Consider the following 26585-nt stretch of genomic DNA (forward strand, 5'->3'; position numbering starts at 1 on the left):
TCATCTCTGTAGTTTATTTACATGACACAAAATGTCTGCTGTACCCACCTCTCTCTTTTTTTCTTCCTTCTCCTTCCTTCCTTTCTTCCTTTCTTCCTTCCTTTCTTCCTTCCTTCCTTCCTTCCTTCTTCCTGCCCTCCCTCCCTCCCCCCTCCCTCCCGCCCTTCCTCCCTCCCCCTCCCTCCCTCCCTCTTTTCCTCCCTCCCTCCCTCCCTTCTTTCCTTCTTTCTTTCCTTTTTCCCCACAGAACAATAAACACCTTTATTGCAAGAGTTCAGATAGAAGGAAGGAAGATATATTTGCCTTCCCTGGCCTTGTTTTTCCTCAGCTAGAACTCCAGCTCCTTCTCTCTAGCACAGAGCCATCTGCTGGGCCACATTGGCCTGGTCTTGAAACGATGCGTGCAAGAAGCGTGCCCTGGTGGAACTGCTTGTCTAGAAGACTGCTGATGTGGACATTCTTTTTTCTTTCATCATACTGCTTCTGAATTTCTTGTTTGTTTTGTTTTGTTTAAAATCTCTTCCTCCTCAGGAGTCAGCTTGGCCCCCATCTGCAGCCCAGGGGCCTTGCGTAGTGGGACTCATACCACTGCTGGTACTGTCAGTGAGCAGGATGCAGTTTTTTATTAGGCTGATGGTGTGGACCAATGCATTGTTGGATGCACTGCAGACCACATCAATAATCCTTGTTTTGCACACACAACACTGTGAGCCCCAGAACAAGTTCTCCACGTCCAGCCTCAATGTACCGTACTTCTTGTTGCCTCTACGCACACGGGCTGTGTGTATGCGGTGGGGGCCAACCTTAGTGTTGACAGCAGGGCATCCAGGCGAATATTTACGCTCTTTGTGGTAGGACTTTTTCTTGTCCCTGGACTTGTGGCACTGGTGCCTGTTGTCCCAAGAGAAGCCCAGGGCTCAGTGCCAGCTGGAAAGAGCTGTACTCTCCACTTTCTTTGCAAAATTTTAGTCAAAGTGCTTGAATAGTACTTCTAGTACGAGTGATTACCATTCTGGGGGTGGGACATGTCTTTTAAGTGATTGTTGCAGAATTTCTACAGATGGTTTAAAGTTTGAAAAAGACAGCAAGGTAACTATATTTATATTAAGAACATCAATTCATCTCCATCTTAAGAATTTCTTTGAAAGTTATTCTCATTTTTAATAGCACTCTACTTTCTAATAAGCAGTATATCCCTAAAATGGCTTAAAATATCTCCTCCTCCTAAACACAGCTTTCATCTGTTTGTTGTCCCTCCAAAGTATATTCCAGGTTAATGCCTGTATCAACGTAGATAAAGTCCCATTTCTCTGTGTACCTTGTACTTTGGAAATCACAACTTCTGAAATGATTTAAAGTTAGTAACAGTTGTTCGTATTCTTGGGGAAGAGATAAGGGCACCAGAGCTGAACCTAGGAAACTTGTGATATAAGTTACGGTTGTCTTGGAAGTGCCAGAACTTTCTGCACACAGGACCTCTCTTACTGCCTGCACTACCCCCAGTAACCTAATGCATCTGTCAAGCCTGATGCATGAAGCGAGTTTCCCAGACAAAGCCTGCCATGAACAGCCCCATATTCCAGAGTTATCTCTCATAATCTCTAAACTCCTCCATCAAAAACATTATCTTTGTATAAGGAAACTAATCTGAATAAAATCATTCATGTATACATCAATTTGCCTTACTTCAGGAATAGAGGGTACAAAGAAGTTTATGTATCTTTAAATAAACAATTTAGGACTAATTTTTGATCCCTGTCAACATATTCTTCTCTGTTCTGAAAATAATTTAATAATTACTCTATAAATAATTCGTATTCTCAGGGTACTATCACAATTCTGGCGGCAGCTGATGCAAAATAAAAGTTTTAAACTCAGACTCACTACCTGGGGTTTGGAAAATAGCTCACTACCATCAGAGCAGGATGCTTTGAAGTAGGTTTCAGTGTTGTACATTTGGGCTACAATTCCTTGCTGTCTAATGAGAATAGATAATCTGTTGTCCACAAGTCTTACTGTCAAAGAATCAGTAGCTTTAGTTCTGAATCACGGTCACCTCCATTGTATAGCCTTAGCTTAGAGATAGCTGAGGAATCCATTTTAACTGCTATGGCTTTGATCATGACTCTATTGGACTGAAGCCCGTATCTCGGTAGGGAAAGAATGAAGACATAATTCAGTAGTGGTTGATGGTAGTTCTATTTAACACCCCATTGATGGGTAAATAATATTTTAAACATATTTGACTTTACTATACCTATCCAATAACCCTAAAGTATAACCACTTTCAACAAAAGTGCTATAGTGCTGGGCTTGATTCAGGAGATGACTCCAATCATAACCATTTCCAAAAAAAGTAGCACATGACTCTAGGAGCAGTCAAGAAGTTACCTTTAGACAAAAGCAAAATGAATCATAGTGACCAGAACACTGTGGTAGCATGTCTTTGTCTTTCTGAATGAATTATGAAATAAAAATAAATAAATACATAAATAATTTACTCAGTAAAGTTTAATATGTTAGGCGAAAACAGATAGTCTTTATTCCTCTGTGTTTTCCTAACAGGAAACACTCAATAACATCTGTTAAGAGTTTCACAAACAGCAAAAGTTGGCAGTCTGTGAAGTTTTAATTAAATGAAACAAAAAGAACTTGAGACTTGGTAAAATTTCTGGGTTATTGATGCCTAACATTTACAGAAATAAGAAAATAAATTCCAGGTCAATTTTTCATTGATGTGACGTATTAAAAATGCCCTACCTTTACGCTATAAGTATATATTCTTTTAAATAACTTAGAAAAACATTTTCTGTAAAATGAAGTGGTAAGTTTAAAATCCACAGCACTGTTAGTAATAGTCAGCATTTAGCCTTCTAAAAAGGAAATAGAAAATCGTGCAGTTTTTGTGTTTTGTTTGAAAGGGTTTTATCTTTGATAGAGTTCTAGAAGGACTTTGAGGAAGAGTTATTGAAACTGAAATTTCATACAGTTTCTTAAATGTTGGAATTTTATTCAAAGCAATTACACTTTTCTAGGAAACTATATAACAAGTAATAGAGTGAAAAGTATACTTAGGTCTTTAAGGTAACCAGCATGGTATTAAGCTTTGTGTCACAGTAAAAAAATACATATAAAGTAAGTAAAATGAATTTATGTATTAGACAAATGATTTAAAATACAAGCTATAATATTTGTTATCTCTACACATTGAGGAATTTACTTATCAAACATGAGTTTTATTTTTCTCTTACGTAGAATAATGGTTGTTATGCATTCATACAACAAATGAGATAAGAATATAGAAGCAAGGCAAACATATGAGGCATATAAATATAAGGTAATAAAAAGGTATATATGATATATGTAAATGAAGAGAAGAAAATAAAATACCTACCATAGTGCCCAATTAATTACTATAGATACTCAATAAGCTATTACTGCTATTGTAGTAATTAGCTAGCAATATAAAGATGCTCCCAAGTTATTATTCTGGAGTACGAATTGTTGATGTATACTTCTCTAACTTTTAGATTTAAATTGAACTAAAACCTTTAAACTATTTTTCCACATTTAAAAGAAAGTTGTAATGTGGCAAAATACACATAACATAGAATTTACCATCTTAACTATTTTTAGGTGCACAATTCAGTAGTGTTAAATATAAAATTCTTAAACTTTGAAAGTATTAAGGAATCACAAACTCTTGTTTCTGATTTTATTTTTTTTAAATATTTGTCTGTAGTAATACAAAATGTCCTGATATGGCTGGTATGGTATGGCTGGTATGTCCATATGGCTGGTATGCCCTGGTATGGCGTCAATCTCCCATTCCCCTTTGATGTGAAAACTGCATTCAAAACTTTCTGCTAGCGTTCAAATTAAAAGTGAAAATAAAACAAGTATACAGATTTATTACAATTACTAATGAAATATAAAACTGACTAACATCGACTGTTGTGTTTGGGTTTTTCCCTTGAGATTTAAAACAATACTCAGACTACATCCCCCTAGTCCTTCATTTGACAGCGTAGAAAACCGAGGCCTACATACATTAAGTGACTTGTATAACAATATATTAATAATTATCTAGCAATAGAACTGAAGAACACTGACTTCTAGTTAAATATTTTTTTCTAAAACTTTAACACATTTTTATTTAAATAAATGAGTTCAAGAGAAAATAATGAATTGTTTTTCTTCTTATTGTAATTTTTTTTTTCATGATGATTTATCTTCTATTCTTTGGTTTTGATGAAATGACGTTTCAGTGTTTTTGTTTTGTCTCTAATAAGTCTAAGGTAATACTTTTGTTATTTTGTTCACTTGCCGAGGACTTTAAAGAAATGTATTCTAAATATATATATAACTTCTCTCTGAAAACATTCTGCTTTATCTAACTACAGTATTTGGATAATTATATTATGCTTGAGTCATTTATCACAGATTCATCTGCCTATACCAAAATTAATGTAAGAGGCTTCTATTTGTTGGATCAGAGCTCTAATATCATTATTCAATCTGTGAGCTGTTCCCCATTTGAATCAATAAAAGGCTGAGAGGTCTTGACAAGCTATATTTTTTCTAATATTGATCTTGATGACCAAGCTGGTGCCCTAGAGTCTAACCATTGATTTTAAAGGGAAGGTCTGTCAAGTTGGAGGCCAATTGTATGCTATTAAACAGATCAGGTCTTGTAATTAAAGAAAATGTCAGCCTGTCATATTTTATAAAAGGGCCATGGGAATATTTTCACACAGTTTTCAAACAAATTAGAAAGTATGCAGACCTGCTGGAGCCAAACACATACACCAAGCCCAGAATAAGCTTATGCAGAAACTAAATCAATGTTCAAATGGTAGTGATTCATTGGCTTTCTGTTTTCCCAAGACTCAATGATTTAAGAAATAATTTATGATCCCTGGCTTTAATAACATGCACTGCTGCATCAACTTAAAATGCATCAAACTCTTCTGAAAGAAAGTAACATCCAAATGAAAAGCTAATTTACTGTCAGGATAATGGACAATATCCAATCTGTACTCCACAGTCTTTGCTTCCTTTCTTTTTCCTTTCAGTATAAACTATAAAACATAACTTCTTACATCATTTTTATTACACATTTTCTTTATTCATTCAAGAAACATTCACAGAGAACATACAAGTAAAGAGCGGTTGAAGAGTTCATATTAGAGTAGAAGAAAAAGACCAGTAAAAATGACATCGTATTTGTTGTAATACGGGTATAGATAATACACGTTCTTTCAAACGGTGAGCGAGTGACTAACTTAGGGATATTTAGGGACGTTTTTACAACCTATCATTGAGATGAGTTTTACTGTATAAAAAATTGAGTCTTTGACAATTTTATAAAATGACATGATATGGTCTCATTTATGTGTTAGCATTGATTTCTGAGGTTTCTGAAGTTGATAATAAAATACAGAGATGTTAAAAATGTAAAGGCAAATACCAAAATACCAAGAAGAAAGTAGACCAAGACCACAAATAAACAATTTCCTAAGGAGGAAATGCAAATAAGTATAAGCATTCAGACAAATGTTCATCCGTTATTTTTTCAAGTATTGAATATGTCCCAATATCTCCTCTTTCTTTCTAGAATTCCTATTGGACGTATGTTAGGACTTTTGCCCATGTGACTGTATGATCTTATTTATGTTTTTTTTCCCTTTACCCTTATTAACCCCTCCCAGCTTAACTTTGCATATTTTCTGTTTACCTTTCTTCAAATGTATTGATTTTACCTTTAGTTGTGTTGAGTGTGCTGTTAATCCCAGTCAATGAGTAATGCTTAGTATTATATATTACCATGTTGAAATATAGATTTAATTTTTGTGCATTATAATTCTGTAAGATATGTCAACTATTTTCCATAGTTTTTCTCTTTATTTAATGTTAGTCATAATTATTTTGAAATTGTTTTCTTCTAACTCCAATATTCGGATTTTTATTTATATGCATCTATTAACTATGTTTTTCACTTTTCATCAGTTATTTTTTCCTGTTTATTTAAATATTTAGTTTGTTGTTACTGTTTTCTTTTGTTTTTTATACTGGACATTGTAAGTGATACAAATTGTTGAGATTCTGACAAAAGTATTTGTCCTCTAAAATAAGGTTGTACTTTATTCTGGTAGACACCTTGATGCTGAAGAGGCCTAGGTTTTACTTTGTTAAGTTACTATTATTATTATTATTATTATTATTATTATTATTATTTTCCGTAATCTTAAAGCATAGCTCTTCTTATTATGTCATGGTTCTTACTCCAAGTTGCATGGTCTTTGTGGGGTTCCAATGTAAAGAACATGGTATCCACTGCAGTCTCTGCAATCTGGCTAAGCCAACACTGGGAGACCCCAGATTCTTCACTTGTTCTCAGCCTCACAGCACCTTACTGCTTCTAAAAACGTCCATAGTGTTTAACCCTATGCATTTGCAGTCCAAAAGTTGGACAAGGATAAAGAAGTATTTCCATACAAATATCTGAGATGTTTTATACACAATTCCCCTTCATTCAGGATCCTGTTCTATCAATCACAGCTACTTCTGTAGTAGTCCCAAATTGTGTGATGCAGCTCGTCCACTTATCAAGACTATTACTCCTTATTTGGTCTCTGCCTTCCTACACTAAAGTGCAGAAAATATCTCAAGACATAGATAAAGGTGGTGTTTATTTTGTGCACTCACATATCTAAAGAATCTTATCTTGGCTATTGTCCAATGCCAGAAATCAGTTGTTTTATATAATAATACTCAGCAAACAATTGTTCTATATAATTCCGTTCAGAAATAAGCATACTGATTAATCTCAAAATTACTGCACTAAGTGAAAGACAGACAGAAAGATCATAGCATATGACTTTATTATATAAAAAGCTAGAAAATGCAAAGTAATCTATAGAGATCAGCAGTTAACTGGTAAAGTCATTAGAGAGAAGGATTACAAAGAGGCATAAAGAAATTTTTAAGGTCATTGGAATTGTTCCTCATCTTGATTGAGGTGACGGTTTCATGGGTGTATAACTATAACAAAACTCCTAAAACTATCCGCTTTAAATAAGTACAGTTTAGTGTCTGTCAATTATACCTCAAAAGTTGTGAATACACACAAATGTATGAGTAATATACAGAGGGTGCCACAAAAATGTATATACATTTTATGAAAGGAAAACTGTATTAAAATTTTAATACTCAATGTATACCAGTTACAAAAGATGAATACAAGTCACATATGACTTCTGCAATTACAAGAGGTGCTCAAAGTGGTTACCATAAGTGTCCATACACTTCTGATTATGGTGAACTACTGCATGAGCAACATTGACCAAAATGTCCACTTGTAATCATTTTTTGGCGTATATATGTATATGTATATGTATATGTATGTGTGTATATATATATATGTATACACACACACACATATATATACAAAGAAAGATACATGATGGGGATGAAAAAGTACAGCAAAACCATATAAAACCAAAAAAGTTTAGCAAAATCAATATAGTAATTTTATAAAGCAATTCTGTAAAGTATATCAAGAGACTAAATTTTTTCAACTTCTTAGATACTAACTCCAAGGAAATGTTATAAACTGTAAACAAATGTGTTTTCAGAAAGGTGTTTACAACAGCATAATTTAAATTCTCAAAGACTTGATGCAAGATAAATGCCCAACACCAGGGCATTCTTAAATAATGGCATAGACATAAAATGAATTGTGGGGTTAATTATTACATTATAATTTTTTTCATAATAGAGTTTTCTATTTTTGCCCCTCTTTAACCGTTTGTTTTTATTGAACATCCTCACAGACAAATAAATTTATCATAAGTGTACATTTTAATATTTTTTTAAAAAATATATAGAACTGTATAACCACCATCCCAATCAAAATACAGAATACTTCCATAAACTGAGAAGTACCTTTGTGATACTTTCATTAAATTCATAACATAAATGGGCAACTGTTTCCTAATTTATATCACCGTATATGAGTTTTGCCAGTTTTTGAAATGAATGCGAACTACATTACAAATATTCTTGCATCTTGAAGTTTTCCTTAAAATGTTAAGATTGTTCATTCTATTGTGTATCAGAAGTCTTTGTTTTTATTTGTGAAAATATATCACAGTTTATTAATTCTCTATTGATTGTATTTTGTCACACATTTTTCAGAAGCTATTAAGATGAATATATGCTTTTTTCTTCTTTATTCCATTAATATAATTCATTGATTTGATAAATTTTTAAATAGGAAGCCCATATAGCATTCTTTCCCACTAAGTTGTGATATGCTATAATTTTATATATGCAACATTTACTTTGTTAATTTTTGTCAAAAAATTTTGACACCATATTTAAAAAGAAATCTATATTTTCTTTATTATTTTTTCAGTTAAAGTTGGCTACATTATTATTTTACATTAATTTCAGGTGTATGGCATAGTGGTTAGACATTTATATAATTTATACAGTGATCCCCCTGATTAGTCTGTTGGTTTCTATGTGATAGGTAGGGCTCCTATGTCTTCTAGTCTTATGTGTTAGGTGTGCTGTGGGGCCCAGTGATGCATTCTTTGTGATCACCTGATCTACACACTCCAGGTGTGAGCCCTGCGTGGCTTGTGTGTTGCCCTCCTCTTGTAGTTGAGCCTTGGTTGATAACTACACATCAATGGAAGGGACTGACCCTCAGGCTCACTTGATGTGAGGACTGGCCTTAACTACAGTGGAAGGGCTGACCCTACAGGACAGGATCTGCCTCAGCAGAATTCTGGTGCCTGCCCAACCCGCCCCTTGGGGGTGTCATACTTGGAGGCATCTGGGTAATGCTCTAGCTCATTTTGAAGGTGGCCACTGGGGGTGCCAGCCCCATGACCACCTTGGAGTGGATCACCTATAGGTCAAGTTCAGCCATAGCCCATGCACCACCTGGTGCCACCCAGCAGGAGCCACAAAAAAATCAATAGATGACTGCCACCCATGCCATGCTTGGAAGCGCCTTAAGAGGCCAAGCCACAAACCAAGGCTGACTGTGCTAGTGTTGAACTTAGGGCTTCTCAGCCAGAAGTAGAGGGCATAGTCAAGCCAGATGCTGCTTATCTGGGTTCCATGAATTTTTGAGTTACCCTAGGAAAGCCTGCAGCTTGAGCCAAGGCAGGCAATTTGTATGAAAAAGCCACTGGAAGATGTTTTGGTGTGCCAGAAAGTTGGGCAGGGGGAGGTCTTGATTTGCCAGGGCATAGCAATAAATGGTGGACTCAGAGATGACAGCCACCTGCGTCCACATGCCAGGAAGCGGAGGACTCAACAAAGAAACAATGGTTTCCAACAGCTCCTCCATCCAGGAGACAGCAACCTCTCCAGCTCCCGTCCCAAACGAGCCAACTTAGTTCCCCACCATATGTGCCTGCCACCTTTCCAGCTGCTGCCCCAGCACTGGAGCTCAGAGCCAGTGATTCCATTGGTGGGTAAGTCCATGTGTGGTCCCTTTAAGAGGTGCACCTGTGAGTGCAGCCGCCCACCGTCTCACTCAGTCATAATGGCCTCTGGTTTTCACTGCCAGAAATTATGGGACTTCTTTCCCTAACACTGAAACCTTGGGTTGGGATAAGGGTGGGACCTCGTGCTCCTCTATGGAGGTGGGTGGGGGGACCTCCACAGCCACAATACCCTCTCAATCTTTAACGGTCACTGTGGGGACAAAACCCCAAAAAACAGTTTCCAGGCTCTCGGCCTCACATAGAAAGGTGCTGGCTCGGGTAGTAAATGGCCATCAACTGTGATCAGATGGCCAGCAGCTGTGGCTAGTTGGCCGTCAGCTGTAACCCGTAGGCCATTGGCCACTAATATAACTGCTGTGGCTACGCTAGTAGAAAAAAATGGGGGCTAGCAAGAAGATGGTGGCTGGCAAGCGCGGACTGCTGTTAGGCAGATTATGTAGATCCTGCTTCCTGTGTCTCCAGCCCAGCCGCCAGCGAGAATATATTGGTTTTACTACCCTACTTATGGCTCCGTGGGTGTTCCTTTTTGGCCTTACCGTGTCCTGCGTTCTTGGGCGGGGAGTGGGAGCGGAGACCCTGTACACAGTCACATTGCAGGTGTGGGACCCGCCCATTTAGCATCTCTGTCCCGCCTACCAGTCTTGACGTGGCTTCTTCTTCACTTCTTTATTTGTTGAGCTTCACTTCAGTAAGATTATAGGCAATTCTCAATGATGGTTGTTTTGTAATTTAGTTTTAATTTTGATGTGGTTGTGAGAGAAGGTAAGCACAGCATTTACCTACTGTGCCATCTTGGTATCTGCTTCATCTAAGCTACTGTTGATGCCCTGTATTCTTTATTTCTGTTATTTTTTTTTTCTGACTGGTTCTTTTGTATGTTTTCTATCTTGATTTTTTTATGTTTCCTGTCTCTTTGTTGAAGTTCTCCCTGATGTCAGTAAGCATCCTTATAACCAGTGTTTAGCACTCTGTGTCTGATAGCTTGCTTGTCTCCATTTTGTTTAGTTCTTTTTCTGGAGCTTTGTTCTGTTCTTCTATTTGGGGCATGTTTTTGTATTCCTATTTTGGCTACCTCCCTGTGTTTGTCTGTTTTTTTTTTTTTTTTTTTTTTTTTTAGGTTGGGTTGTATCTATCATGCAGGGTATCAGGCGGGGTATTGGGTCGCACTCCCAACATAAGAACACAGGATATGGTGAAGCCAAAAAGGAACACCCACGAAGCCATAGATAGGGGAGTCATACCACTACATTCTCAATGGAGGCTGGGTTGGAGACACAGGAAGCAGGAGCCACACTATCCGCAACCTGCCATCTACTTCTCTCTGCCAACCAACCTTACTTGCTAGGTGCAATCTGCCATGCTAACTGCAACCCCCCCTATTGCTAGCTCAGCCACCATCTTCTTGCTAGCCCCCACTTTTCTGCTAGTGTAGCCACAGCAGTTATATTAGTGGGCAATGGCTCACTGGTTACAGCTGACGGCCAACTATCTGTCACAACTAGCAATCACAACTAGCAATCAGTTGATGGCCATTTACTACCCGAGTGAGCACCTTTCCATGTGAGGGCGAGAGCCTGGAAACTGTACTCCTGACTCTGTCCCCACAGGCTGCTATGTCTCCTGTTCTTAGTAGAGTGGCCTTAGGTAGTAGGTGCTATGGGGTTCAGTGGCACAGTCTTCCTGGTCATCGGAGTTGAGGGACAAGGGACAAGGTGTGTCCCTTGTGTGGGTTGTATGTGCCCTCCTCTTGTAGATGAGCCTTGATTGCTATTTCCATGTCAGTGGGAGAGATAGACCCTCGGGCTTATTGGTAGTGAGGACTGGACATGACTACAGTGGAAGAGATGTGGTACAGGGGCTGATCCTACACAGCAGGATCTGCCTAAGCAGGGCTCTGGTGACTGCCCAACCTGCCCCCTAGGGTGTCGTCCTTGGAGGCGACTGAGTGATGCTCCCGCTCATTTCAAATCTGGCCACAAGTTACTCCAACACCAGAGCTACCTGGGAGGGGAACTGTTGCAGGTAAAGTTTAGCCACAGCCCATACCCCACAAAGAAGGAGCCACAAAGCAATTTACTTAAGGCCACTCCCCATGCCATGCTTGGAAATACCTTGAGAGGCCAAGCTGCGAACCAAGCTGGTTGTCACTAGTGCTGGGCTTAGGGCTGCTCTGTCAGAGGTATGGGACATGCTCAAGCCAGATGCTACTTGTCTGGGTTCTACAAAACTTTGAGAGACCGTAGGAAAGTCTGCAGCATGAGCCAAGGCTGGCAGTTTGTATGAGAAAGTCACTGGAATCAGGCTTGGCTGTGCCCGAAAGTTTTGCGCTATGGGGTCTGTAATCACCAGTGTGCGGTGAACAAATGGTTTAGCCATCTTCATGGAAGCTGCCTGTCTCTGCATGCTGGGATGGGGAAAGGCTCAATAAATGCTTCTGCCAGCTCTTCTGTCTGAGAGAAACCTGCCCCTACAGCTCTTATCCTGCAGCCAGACAACTAATTTTGCCTCAATATATCCTTGTCACCTCTCTAGCTGCTGTCCCAGTGCTGGAGCTTAGAGTCAGTGATTTTGTCAGGAAGTAAGTACAGTGTGATCCCTTTAAGAGGAATGCGTGGGACTCCAGCCACGCTCCATCTTACTCAGTCACAATCTCTGCTGGTTTTCACAGACAGAAATTATGGGGACTTCTTTCCCTGGCACTGGAACCCGGGCTAGGGAGGGACGGGGACCACTCTCTCCTCTGGGGGTATGAGGGTGGAAAGTTCTGCAGCCGAGATATCCCTCCCAGTTTTTAATGGTCACATGCAGGTCTAGCACCAGCCTGTTCCCAGTCTCTGCCCTTCTTCCTAGTCCCAAGGTGGCTTCTCCTATATGTTCTTAGTTATAGGGCTTTGGTTCAGCAAGATCTCAGGTGATTCTCAATGATGGTTGTTTTGCAGTTTAGTTGTAATTTTGATGTGGTCATGACAGGAAACAAGCACAGCATTTATCTACTCTACCAATTTGACCTGGTGATCATCAAATTTTTAAAAATAATTTTCACCACATATAGTTGTTTCACTAAAGAGACGATCCAAAGAGATCATCACACTATCATTCTTGAATCAGTTTCTTGGGTACTCTTTTTATTTATAACAAGATATTAATGTTTTGATCTTTTCCAAAGGTATAAAAATATCCTAACTTAATTTATTTTAACTGGTTATTGAAATACAGTCCTTTTCAAAAAGTTTAATTCATGAAATCAATAGCATTGTAATTTTAGGAAATTGTACCCTGTTCTTCATGCTATTTTGTTGTATTAAAATTGACCATATCCTTAGTTGTTTATATAACATTCCAGCACCTGTACCTCTCTGACCCACCTCAAAACATCAAGGAAAGATTTTTAAATATGTTTTTAGCTTCTTTTTATCGGAAAATTATTTTTTACTCTATTTGCTGTCTAGAAATATAACCTACAAAATTCTATTCAGACTTTTATACCTCCTAAACCACTATCTCAGAAGACATCATATCAGATGACCGTTTTGTTGACTGCCACTGCCTTTTAGCCAACAGAGAAATTTTAGGATGCCTCAATTCATTCTTTGACTGTGATCAGGCATACGTCATCTAAAATAAATGTCAGAAATGCAGGAGAGAAAATTTCAGTGAAATTTGAGTACATATTTTACATTAATCCAACAAACAAAAACAAAATGAAACAAAAAAAATCAAATTAAATAATACATAACATTCACAAATATATTGTTTGCTTCCTCAAAAATTGCAATGCAGTGGTGTTGCTGGAAAGCTAAAAAGATATGATACCTTGTGCATGGAGTAAAGACAACATATGTTGTTTCAAAAAATGATCCTGCCACATACTTGCTTTTTGACTTGAGATAAATTATAGGGCATCTATGAGCCTTAGATTATTTTCATGTTAAATATGATAATGACTACTTTACAAAATTGTTGTAAACACACATTGCATAATCTTCACAAAATACATTTTTCTCTATATAATGTTTAATAGTTTCTACTATAATGTCCTCCCTTTTCATTCAGTAGATGGAATATCATATACCCAGGCAGTTAAGAAAATGGGCCCTACTCAATTTGCCTACAATAAATTTTATGGTATTGGCGAATTATTGAACATTTTTGCATAGGACTGTTGTTATGCATAGTTCAAATAGTGTATGTGAAGTGTAGAGAACACTGCAGCATTTCATAAGTATTCAATAAATATTAGCCATCATTATTATACCCTTAAAGCAATCCTATATGACAAACAGGAAAAAAAAAAGGAATTCAGAAAAATTAAGGTAATTGTTTCAAGTCCTTCAACAATTAAGTGGTAAAAAGCAATCATTGCAGGTTTTCTATTAAAAAGAAATGACAAGATTTTAATGAATGTAGTCATGTTACTCATAGGCTGGAAAAAAGAAAGTGGTTTTAGTCAAAACAGCAGAAGGAAGACAGAAGAGAAGAGGAGCTCCTAGACCTACTTGGAATTATACCACACTCAATTTTCTGTAGATAGATGCTGTCCTCTCATGCATCATACCATTAGCCAAAATTGTGAGGTTGGTTTTGTTGTTATTTTTCCACTATTGCTATTTTTTTGTAGAATACTAAGTTCAATAAATAGAGATCAAATATAAATCAAATAAGATACAACTATCACCATATAAATTCAAACTAGGAAAACAATTTCATAAATATAGGTCATAATTCAGGAGTAAAAGCAAATTATCTTGAAATAGGTAAATCATTGTGACCCATTCTCAGCTTGAATTATTTGTACTTTGACACAGATCTTCACTTCTTTGATTATAAAGATCTTATCAATTCATTTTTTATTTGCATCATTCATGTCTACCATCAACACATCCATCCAATAATTTATTCTAGACTTAAGACTTCTGTAGACAGCTAAAAATGTGCTAAGCTGTTAACATTGAAACAGCAGGAAAATTCTCACCTATTGAATAAGAGGACAAAATGCTTTATTTAGGACTGGATGGGGATCCTTCCTGCTAAGATGAATTTAATTTATCACTAAACATGGACCCTATAAGTGAAATAAAGCATCTTAAAGTATACATTTTCAAAGAAGGATCAATTTATATAAAATTGATAATCGCAATTTTGTTTCTTAATTATAAAGGCCATTTAACAAAGTTTATTTAAACTGTCTGCAATAATCAAGACAACTGTAAAGCATATATTTAATCTAATCATTGGCATATGGAATAGGGAATACTGTTTTTTGCAAAATTTCCATAATTTTATATTACTACAGCCTGAGTTATAGCCTGGACTTTATTGACTTAATAAGGAATTTGTCCATAAAAAGAGATTCTAGGATATGTTGGACTTTAAAGAATAATGGAGCAGATTGTCTTGCTCTTAGGTATCTGGGGGCATGAGACAGAAAGTAGATTTGAGACTAGATTAGCTCAAAGGTATCAGAAATACATAATATGTGAAATCATCTGACCATGTATGAGCAATTTGAAGACCTAAGTCAGCAAATTTTTAATAAATTGAATAATGCTAGTTTTGAAAATATGTAGAGTTTCTCAGTGGGATAACACATATAGCCATGTCACATAAATTTAATGAACAATCATTCATCTATTTAATTGATAAAATTAATTATTTATTCCTCGTCCAATTTGAGTGTGTGTACATGTATATGTTGTAAAATATTTTTATCAACTGAAATATTTTAACAATCCACAATTGCTCCTCTAAAAAAAATTTACAACTGTACAGATATAGTTCGATAAACGCAGTATATCCTATTATTCTGCTACATGAAGAATTTTGAATCGCTGTTAAATTCATTTCATGAATATGGACATGTCACATCATATATAGTTGAATATACAGCATCTCATTCTAAATTACTACTTTCACTGGTTCAGTGGTGACTATATATGTAAAGACTAGTTTTACTTTTATAATAAAATAGCAAGAAAGAGTATTTAATTTCTGGGTAGGGAAAGAGAAAATTCAGCCTTCATTGGAGCAAGATTAGAAGCAAATTCAGATTGGAAGGAAAATTCCAAGTAATTGACTGGCACACAGCCAGGGATATGTTACAATAACACCAACAACTTCTACTGTTTCTATTAATTAACAATAGCATGTAGAGGAGAGTAGGAAAAGGGAAGAGAGAGAGAGAATTGAGATGAGAGAAGGAAGAAGGGTAGGGGAAGACGTGTCCAAGTGTAATTAAAATATCCATGATTCTTTAAGATGTGAACTGTATTAGGATGTGAAAAGAATATAGTGGGAAGATGAAAGGAGAGTGGCTTCACGGAAGAGATAATATTTATTGTGTACAATAAATGGCATTTTTTGTTTAGTTTTTGTTTTGCTTTGTTTTTTTAATTAGGGATTCTGATTCAGTAGGTCTGGGGTGAACCTGAGATTCTGCATTTGTAACAGTCTGCCAGATAATGCTGATGTTACTGTTCTGCAGACAGCACTGTGAGTAGCGAAGTAATAAAGAGTGGGAAAGATTTTGATGTCTGCGAGTTTGGACAATTAAGTTCATGAACTCATCCTAGAAAAAGCGCTACATACCCCATTGCTGAATATCACTACAGTCACCTTTGAAGTACTCCCCTTGGGAAGCTATGCACCAATGCCAGTACCTAGTCCATCTTTCAAAGCAGGTTTGGAACTCTTTTTCTGGAATGGCCATCAGAGCTGTTGTCATATTACCCTTGATGTCCTGAATGTCATCAAAATGTCTTCCTTTCAATATTTCCTTTACATTCAGGTAAAGAAAGAAGTCATTGGGGGCCAGATCAGGTGAGTAGGGAGGGTGTTCCCTTCAGTTATTTGTTTACTGGCTAAAAACTCCCTCACAGACTGTGCAGTGTGAACCGGGGCATTATTGGGATGTAAGAGCCATGAATTGTTGGTGATAAGTTCAGTTTGTCTAACTTTTTCATGCAGCCTTTTCAGCACTTCCAAATAGTAACCTGGTTAACTGTTTTTCCAGTTGGTACAAATTCATAATGAATAAGCCCTCTGATATCAACAAAGATTAGCAGCGTCATTGCAACAAGTTCAGGAACTTGATTGTCAGTCCTCGTATTCCAGGCAAAATGAAGAGTACACATTATTACATCATTAAAGAATGAAAGCATTTGGTCTGGTGAGAATACGGAGACTATCAGATAATGAAGATGGGGGAAAAAAAATAGACCATAAATAGCCTCAAGCTAAAGATCTTGAACTTTATTGATTCCTTGATTGATTAATTGATTGATTTTGGCAAAGGGAAGGCTACAAAGGCCTCTGTTCATAAGTGTGACACTGTAGTTTTGTTTGAAAGGAAGCAAACAATTATAGCTTAGAGGATAGGACAAAATGAGGTAGTGAGAGAAAGAGGCAAGGGAAAATTGTTAGGAGACTGCTGCCATTGCCCAAGTGAGAAAAGCACCAGGAAGATCATTAGTATTGAAGATGGAAAAGAGTGTCCAGATGTGGCACCTTTTTCTGAGTTACGATCACAGAATGCAGTAAATTATTACATGGGATAATCAAATGTCAAGGAAAATGATGCTTGTATTTTGTTCTCTTAATATTTTATTTTGCTTTTGCAAGGAAATGAGTGAATGAAAAAGTGAAAGAAAAATAGGTAATATTTAAAAAGTAAAAGTAAGAGGCGGTGTGACAATAAGGAGGTTGGGGATCTATAAAATATCCATATGTGTATTGATTAGACACTTGGATGTTTGGAAGATAAATACTAGGAATAGATCATTAATGTTGATAATGAGAGAGTGAAGGGGACTATACTGATAGAAAATATATAGCAAGCCTTTTTTTCATGGCGATTTCTTTTAATTAGAAGGCTACTCTAAACTTAGGAAAGCAATTTTAATAAAATGATACAAATGATAGCAAAAGAAATAAATTTCTGTGCTTTGTGGGAATGTGTGCATATGTGTATATAAATTTGAAATATGGATTTGGGAAAATAATGCCCATGATATTTGTCCTTTTAACTGGATGATAAAAGGAGTATGTGCCCCCCCCCTTTTTTTTCCCTACAGGGGCCATTCCTGTTTTCTAATCATGTGCTCTGGTCACAGATGTCCCCAGAAAAAATGTCCACAAGCTTTGCTCCAAGGCCAAGGGCATCTTTCTACATACGTTGACAAATAGTTTAGTAAATTGCCATAAACAAGATTGAAGCCGATGGTAACTGCAAATCATAAAGTAATTGGTGATGCCAAGCAGTTTGTCAATATTCATATCACTGGAGTATCGTACATGACGAAAGGCATCTTTCTACTCCTCTTTGTTGTTATGCATTGTGCTAAAATCACATTAAAGAGCTTTAGGGAAGACAAGACATTATAAAATTCATTTTTGAAATTTTGTAGTAAGTTCTAGAATTTCTTACAAATTAAGAAATCACTTCATGGATTGATCATTTCTACCTAGAGCTCGTCAATTTTCTCTAATTAGAACTCATAGAGTTATCAAAATAAACATGTAAATGTTGCCCATCTCTCCTCTATTTGATGTTTTCAAATATACTCTCTTCTCCATGGAAGACTCCCATATTGGGAATTGGGGAACACATTTTAATTCAAGCCATTTTCTCCCATGACTCACATGTTTAGGAATCACAGAGACATAATATTCTAAGCACCACAGTTAATCTTCAATTTTGAAATTATACTTTTAAACAGAGGCAAAAAAATACCCTTCTTTCCCTTAATGTGAAGCAAATCCCTCTGCTTCAATTAATAGCAATTGGAGGAAAGAGCGAAAGCCGAAGTCCAGCTCCAAGCAGCGTATAAAGAGATGATTACAGACTCTGGCAGCCAGCCAGACTGCCAGGCTGTTTTTCATGGGTGTTACTTTACTGACAGTACTTTCATGACATTTGTACCTTGACACCAGGAGTGCTAACAGCTGCAGTGCCAGAGGTAGAAAGGCAGAAAAGACCTTTCTCAGCTTTAGTTGCTCTCACAGATTCTAAGCGCCCTAAGAGAATAGTCTATAAAAACTGGTTTCAGCCTGCTATCTCCTTTGTGAAGCTTTTTGCTGTGGTATATAAAAAGCAGTTTTGTCCTATGACATTGGACTTAGGGGAGATAAGAGTTTCTCAAGATGGAAGACATGTATGATAAATGTGTGACTAATGGCAGTAAGAAGGTTGGTCAGGGAGCTCATGGTTTTATGAAATGAAATATTTCAACAACCATTTCTGTACTTGGTTATTTGCTATAGGCAGCCCTTGTGACCCCTCAATGAGGAAGCCAAAGAGGACTAAAAGAGAAAAATTCTAGTTATCTTCAAGTTGGATGGTGTTCTTAACTAATAGTGACAGATATAACAGCATGACTTCTAGTGGCTGCTGATAATAGTAGAGCTTTAGGCTGTTCGAGAAATGAGAAAGGTTAGAAGACAAGTGCATATACGTGAGAAAAGAGTTCAAATGATGAAAGGTGAGATGTGGTTTTAGGAAAGTTTATTTTTGAGACTCTGCCAGACTGTCTTGGTCTATTCAGAGTTATTTTTGGCATATCAGTGTGTCACTAACATTTGGACATACTCTCGAGAACCAAGGTCTTAAAAGGCATATGGTACTATTTACTAACAGGGAGCCATTATGAATTGATAGTTGTTTTTGGTATATTAAGCTACTTCCTTATTTTACTGTTGCTACTGTTTTGGTCTTAGAAATGGGAAAAAATCTTCAGCTAAACATAATTAACTTTCCATAGTTGCGGGAGCATTTAGGAGACATTCTACAATAATTAACTTACTATAAGAAAATTTCCTATAAATTTTTCAATCATTAATACTTTAGAGAATATGAGTTTTTGTAAAGAGTCTTCATTTTAAATTTCATGATAAGTGAGCTGTCTGTAGTTTTCTGACAACTCCATTATGGGGACAGAGCCAGGAGTGCAGTTTCCAGGCTCTTGGCCTCACGCAGAAAGGTGCTGGTTCAGGTAGTAAATGGCCATCAACTGTAATTGGATGGCCATCAGCTGTGGCTAGTTGGCCGTCAGCTGTAACCAGTGAGCCATTGGCCACTAATGTAACTGCCAAGGCTACGCTAGCAGCAAATGGAGGCTAGCAAGAAGATGGTGGCTGAGCTAGCAAACACGGAGTGTGGCGGAGTGTGGATTGCGGATTCTGTGGCTCCTGCTTCCTGTGTCGCCAACCCAGCCACCAGCAAGAATATAGTGGTATGACTCCCCTACCTATAGCTCCATGGGTGTTCCTTTTTGGCCTCACCATGTCCTGTTTACTTATGTTCTTATATGGGAAACTGGACCAGAGACCCCGCGTGACTCCCTGCATGACATCCATATTTGAAAATTTGAGTAATAAAACTTTGTTTTTATTGATATTTCAAACATTCCATATACAATGAAAAGATCTTTAACCAGTGTAAAAATCTACGAATATAGGAGAGACGTTCGGGAGTGTAGGGACGGAGTCTCAGGGAGCAGTTTCCTGGCTCTCGGCCTCAAGTGGCTCAGTTATTAGATGGCCATCAGCTGTAACTAGTTGGCTGTCAGCTCTAACCAGTTAGCAATTAACTACTAATATGACTGCCATGGCTACTGGCAAAGGGTTTGGCAGAGAAGCAGATGGTCAATTATGGATCATGTGGCTCCTGCTTCCTGTGACTCCAACCCAACCGCCAGCGAGACTATAGTGGTATGACTCCCCTATCTATGGCTCCGTGGGGGTTCCTATCAGGCATCACCATATCCTGTGTTCCTGTACAGGGAGCATTTTGACCTCACTATATTATGTGTCCACCCACCGAGAGCGGGAGCAGAGTCCCTGCATTACAGGGAGAAATAAGAAATCTATAAATAACTGTCAATAAATTAAGCTAAAAGAATCAGGAGGGGAAAGAAAAGTGTAATTAAGCATAACTCAATCACTGCCCATAATTTTCATTTTTTTTTTTCATGTGCATTCTGAGGTCCAAGGAGTCAAGAGAACTAGGTGATTTTGTGTAGCTAATGAGTGGCTAGAATCCAGGATGCCAGCTCCCAACTTCAGGGTTTTTTCTAATGCAATATCCCTGGACATGCTTAGAAAGTCAAATATCAGAGTATTTTTTTCTTTTGGCCCTTATGCCGTGTTTCAGGTCAAAACTCAAACCTCAACTGGTGTTGAAGAAATCTAAATAAATTGATGAAATATGATGGCATTACATTATAGTAATTTTAAAAACTTGAATATTAAGTACTTTTTATAATTAATTCTCAATTGGGCAATCATAGAGAGAAATTTTGGAGGGGGAGAGGGAACTGCATCATCCAAAATACCCGCAGGGAAGTCTGCACATTTTTTCCATTTCATTGCTAATGAGTCATTTTCACCTGACTCCTGCTCCCACCACTCCCCACTGAAGAACCAGCTGTCAGTTTCTGCAGCTGAGTGGGTTTGGTACCAGACAGGTGGCAGCAGGGTGGGGAAGAAATCGTGTCAGTGGGATGTAGTTAATCTGAAATTAGGGTGACCCACCTGGTATCATTAAAAATTGACTGGGTATCATAAATGGTTCACTACAATATACCCAACACTTAAAAGTTAAGGTTTTAAATAGTCTTGATAAGACAAATAAGAATATTGGGCATTAATTGAATATTTGAGCAGTCTTCTACATAGAATTAAATCAAAGTCCATTTAGAAATAACAATCTTTTTATCTTCCATATAGAAAAAAATGAATTGGACTATGCTGTTTTGGATTCTGACATTTACTCACTCTCTCACCTTGTATTGTAGGTTCTCTGAAAAAAATTTATCTTGAAATCAATAAAACCCAGTTAAAGCTTAAATGGCATAAAATATCTGGAAGTGTTTTGTAGACTGATATTTAATAAGTGTATATGTATGTAAATGACACCTATCATTAGTATTTATTCAATGGACTATTTTAATTCTCACAACCTGGAATATGAGTCTAAGTTCCTAAATGTACTCATAGCTAACAAGATCCCTAACCACATGATTCAACTCATCTTCCTGACCACAACCATGGCCATCTGATCTTGATTAAGTTCTTATGTTTTCTTCAGCTTAGAAGTTACCTTCTCCTGAACATATTCCCTGAATGCTCAGTAATGGTCTGGGCGCGATTTCTTAGCTCCAGGCTGACCTCTCTGTTATGGCACTTTTCACATAACACTGAAATTGGCTGTTTACGAGTCTTAGTCTCTCACTGGATCTGCTTAAGGGTAGGTCTTTATCTCTTTCCCATTTCAATTCCCAATAACCAGCATAGTGAATAACACATGATGAAGACCATAATAATTACAGTCATATATTGCCTAATGGCATTTCCATTAATGACAGACCACATATACCATGGTGGTCATAAGATTATAATGGATATGAAAAATATCTGTCACCAAGTGATGTCATAGCTATCCTAATGTCATAGAGCAAAGCATTACTCGTGTTTGTGGTGACGCAGGTATAAACAAACCTGTGTTGCCAGTCATGAAAGCATAGCATATACAATTATGTACCGTACATAATACTTGATAACAATAACTGTTAATGAGTTTGTGTTTACTGTAGTATACTTTTATTGTTATTTTAGAGTGTAGTTTTTCTATTTATAAAAAACATTTGTGTAAAACAGCATACTAGACTATGCTGAAACAGTATGTTATGCGGGCAGCAGCCTCATCTTGTGTATAGTCTCTTGATTGCATCACTTTCTCCTGTGTTTGATTTAATCTTGTGTAGTTTTGTACAGTGACATGCTGTCCAGACATAGATTGGGAGCAATAAGCCATACCATGTAGCCTAGGTTTACAGTAGGCTATACTATCTAGGTTTTATCAGTGTACTCTATGATGTTCTCACAATGACAAAATTGCCTAATGCTGCATTTCTCAGAGCTTATCTGCATTGTTAAGTGACACATGACTTTATCTGTCGATTTATCAATCTATCTACTATCTATCTTCATCTATATGTTACTGAGGTCAATTAGTTTTATGCATACATAAAAGTACAGGAGCATATAAATAAGAAAATAACACTCATTCCTAGCCATTCATCTGATTTTCACTCTATGCAATTCTGGCTACAACATGCAGATTATTTTAATGTGGGCTGACCTGGGCTGCAGGGAGAACTATTCAATGGCAAATACAGAATCTATGCTCATTTAAACAAAAGCAATAATGGAAATGGAGAGGACAAAGATATGAAGCATACATAGGGATCAAATAAACATGATTTGGTAAAAAAAAAAAAACAAACAAATGAAGTCATGGATGATGAAGAATGAGATATCAGAGAATGGTGGATATTGTAGCTGGAAAGATGGCGAAATCATTCACTGAAACTGAGAACACCAGATGATGATATGGTTATTGTTACTGTTTTGGGGAGGGCTTATATAGGGAAGCAGATATAGTTCTTGGTTTTAATTTAGACATGTTAATTTTGTCATGCCTTTGAGAAATCCAAGGGAAGAAAGGGTTATAAATTTGGAAGTCATTTTCATGTAGGTGGTATACCAAAGTCTGGATTGCCAAGAAAGAAATTATAAAATAGCAATTTAAAAAGACCAGGATTAAACTTTTATGAGCCTGGTAAAGAACTGTGATAATGCTAAGGCTCAAGGAAAAAAAATGGAATATTGAGAATGAAGGTAAATATCAATAAGAAAAGGAATGAATTTGAGGTGTAAAAATGACAGTAAGTATAAATATCTCATTTAGGAATGGGGTTGTATTAAGTAAGTGAAACAGAGCAAAATTTAAAGGAGGATCTGGGGTTAAGAAAGTATAATGCTTGGTTTTATATATCAACTTATCTGGACCACTGGGTGCCAGACAATTGGTCAAACATTATGCCTGGTGTGTCTGTGAGGGTGTTTCTGAATGAGACTAACATTCGAATCCATGGCTGAGTAATTGTCAACCCGAATGTGAGTGACTCCACCCAAGCAATTGAACTCCTGGATAGAATAAAAAGACTAACTTTCTTATAAGTAAAAGGGAATTTCTCCTGTCCAACTGCCTTTAAGTTGGGACATCAGTTTTATTTGTTTTGTTTTGCCTTCAGACTTAAACAGAAACATTGGCTCTTCCTAGGTCATGGTACTACCAGCCTTCAATACAGGGAAAATAATAATAATTATATAATAAATAAATAAATAATATATATATATATATATATATATATATATATATATATATATATATATTTAGATGTAGGAGACAGATGTTACTAAATACTGTGAAGAAAAATCCATTGAGCTCTGGGTAGTGACGTATGTAACCAGACCAAGGAATCCCATCTTCATGTGTCCACTGATGCCTCTCTCTTGTTTTTAAGTGTGGCACTTGGTCGTATACAATGATATTCATGGTCTGTGACAGTGGATCAAACACTTGGTAACTTCTTCAAAAATGGTGCTGGCTAAAGACTGGTGGGCAAGAAAGTGAAACCTGTACCTAAAATATGTGTTGATTCTAGTCAGAAGTAATCCCTTTCCCTTCCAGGTGGGAAGGATACTACTGTATTCAACTTTTTACCAAGTGGCTGGTTGGTATCCTCACAGGCTTTGATCATATTGATGCAGGCCAGTGGAGGGCTCAGTGTAGGTCTCTATTGCTAGCAGTTTGGACATTCTACAGTAGTAGTAGTTAGATCAGCTTTATTGAGTGAGATCCCATGTTGTTGGGCTTTAACCTAAGCACTGTCCCTGCCAAGATGGCCACTGTGTATCATCAGTCCAGATACTAATATTAGACTAGTTGATAACAGGGACTGGCTTTAATTAGCCAAGCCATTCTGTGTATCGGTTCTTTTAGTATCTCTTCCTTAGTGGGTATGGTAGTACAGTGCCCAGCCCCATACGTAAATCCGCTTCTCTACTCTTCATATCTCATTGCTCCCCAGTTGTAATAGTTCACTATATTTGAAAAACAAAACAAAACACCACAGACTGAATGGCTTAAACAACAGAACTTATTTTCTCATAATTCTGGATGCTAGAAGTCAAAGGTGTCACCAGGTTTGATTTTTCCTGAGGTTTTTCTCTTTGTTTGCCTTGTCTATGTCTCCACTTGGTTGTCACTCTGTGATTTTTCTGGTGTCTCCCTATGTGTCTTAATTTCTTCTTATAAGGACACCAGCCATTTTGAATTGAAGCCTACCTAAACACCTCATTTTAACTTAATCACCTCTTTAAGACCTTATCTCTAATATGGTTACATTCTGAGGTGCTGGGAGTTAGGACTTCAACATATGAATTTTGGTGGAATACAATTCATCCCATAACACCAGCCTTCTAATATTTTTTTCTTTCCAGCTCCTGACCAACAGACCAAACCATTTTCCCCTCCCTACTGTTCTTTTTTATCTTCTTACCTTGGGCTATTTCTCTTTCAACACAAATTGTATGATGAGGTGCACTGTCCCTTGAAAGAAATCCTTCCATGCGCTGCAGATATCCTTCAGAATCAGCTTGTTGTAATAGAGTGCATATTTTCACGAGGCACATACATGTAGAGTACACTAATCCCTGACACAAACTTGGACTTTTCCTGTCTTAGTCAGCTGGCCACTGAAGCCCCTACAAAGGCATAGGGTGAGTTAGTGGAGAGGTATTTTTGATACAGTAGTGGCATCAGTGAAGGCAAGGCTCCTTCCATTGACACAGACTTTGCATGACATTGAATACAATCAACAGACACACTTCACAGGAAAGGTGGTACACAAGTAGACCCATGAAAATGAGAACTGCTGATCTAATTCACTTACCACTCTCTGGTCCTGATTAGGCTTGATCTTGGGTGCACTGTCGACATCTTTAACTAGGAAGAGTGGAACACTTCAGAAGGGTTATATGGATTCAATATTTTGGAGTGCTTTAGCCAGATGTTGTTATTTAGTTTGATGTAATATTTCAGCATTCTTCTCCTTTCCAATCAAGGCCTTGACCATGGTGTGACAGACTTGTTAGTTTTGAGAGTTCAAACTTTCTGGAGCTCATCTACTTTTATAATTAATTCATGAGACAAAGCCTCAATGTTTTTGCCCTCTGCCTCTAAGGTGATAATTTTTAAATGCTGTTAAGAGTTGCTCTGGCTTTCACACTTTAAGTTGATGATTAACAGTGGTGTACTGGTAAACCAGATCAGTATATTTAAAAATTACTAATGTATAGTATTTGCTAATTTGGGGTTTAATAACTTTTAGCTTGGCTGAATTCAAATACTAATGGTAGCTTGAAAACTTTCTGAGTATTTAGTAATTGTCTGTTGCACGTGAGCTGACCCCAGCACACTGTTGAATTCTCTCTGAACCTCTATTTGTTTTTCACAAGGGGATTAATAAAACATAACCATCTCTGAAAAGGTTCATGAGTTTTATTCTTCATTTACAGTAGCTACAATAAAGTATTTGAAGAAAGGAAATCAGCAATTTAATTTACAAATGAACAATTAGAAACAAATGGATTTTTAACTAGAACAAATGTATGTTAAATATATATATATATATATATATATATATATATATATATGTATGTATGTATATTTTTCTCCTCTTTCAAATGTGCTAAAATTATTAATAAATGGCATTATTATTAATTATGACCCATTTCAATGAAATATGCATAAGGATCAGACTTCAAAATTTAGCATTTTATTTTGTTTTACCTTTTTTTGGAGTCTCAGTATAAAGACTAACATGTGACAGAGAAGAGTTTTGACTGAGTTTCTCATGTCTATAAAAGGTCATTTGAAAAGAGCTGAAACAACCTGAAACAGTGGAATGATAAAAATAGGAATGTTGTTATTGATTATATTCCCCAAACTGTTTTTTATATCCCCGTGGCAGTACTGTGCCTGCCAATTTGAATTTTCCAATCCCCTCACCTTTTTTGCCATCCCCACCCCGCTCCCATCTAACAACCCTCAGTTTTTCTCTATATCTCTGAGACTATTTCTGTTTGGTTTTCTCACTTACTCTGTTCTTTAGATTCCACATATAAGTGAGATCATACGGTCTTTGTCTTTCTCCT

At 36.9% G+C, this 26585-nt stretch overlaps 1 protein-coding gene and 1 pseudogene across 2 annotated transcripts in view; one reads left to right on the top strand and one right to left on the bottom strand.

Moving 5' to 3' along the window:
* CNTN5 (contactin 5) overlaps window positions 1-26585 on the top strand; it is a 1322225-nt gene that overhangs the window by 316117 nt on the left and 979523 nt on the right. The gene's annotated exons all lie outside the window — the stretch shown is intronic.
* Window positions 275-25368, bottom strand: LOC308503453 (small ribosomal subunit protein eS8-like; annotated as a pseudogene). The gene is made up of 2 exons: window positions 25322-25368; window positions 275-891 (listed from the first exon to the last, which is right to left on the bottom strand). The product of its transcript is annotated as a small ribosomal subunit protein eS8-like (transcript).

This window comes from Rhinolophus hipposideros, assembly GCF_964194185.1.
Source record: "Rhinolophus hipposideros genome assembly, chromosome: 10".
Lineage (NCBI taxonomy): Eukaryota > Metazoa > Chordata > Mammalia > Chiroptera > Rhinolophidae > Rhinolophus > Rhinolophus hipposideros.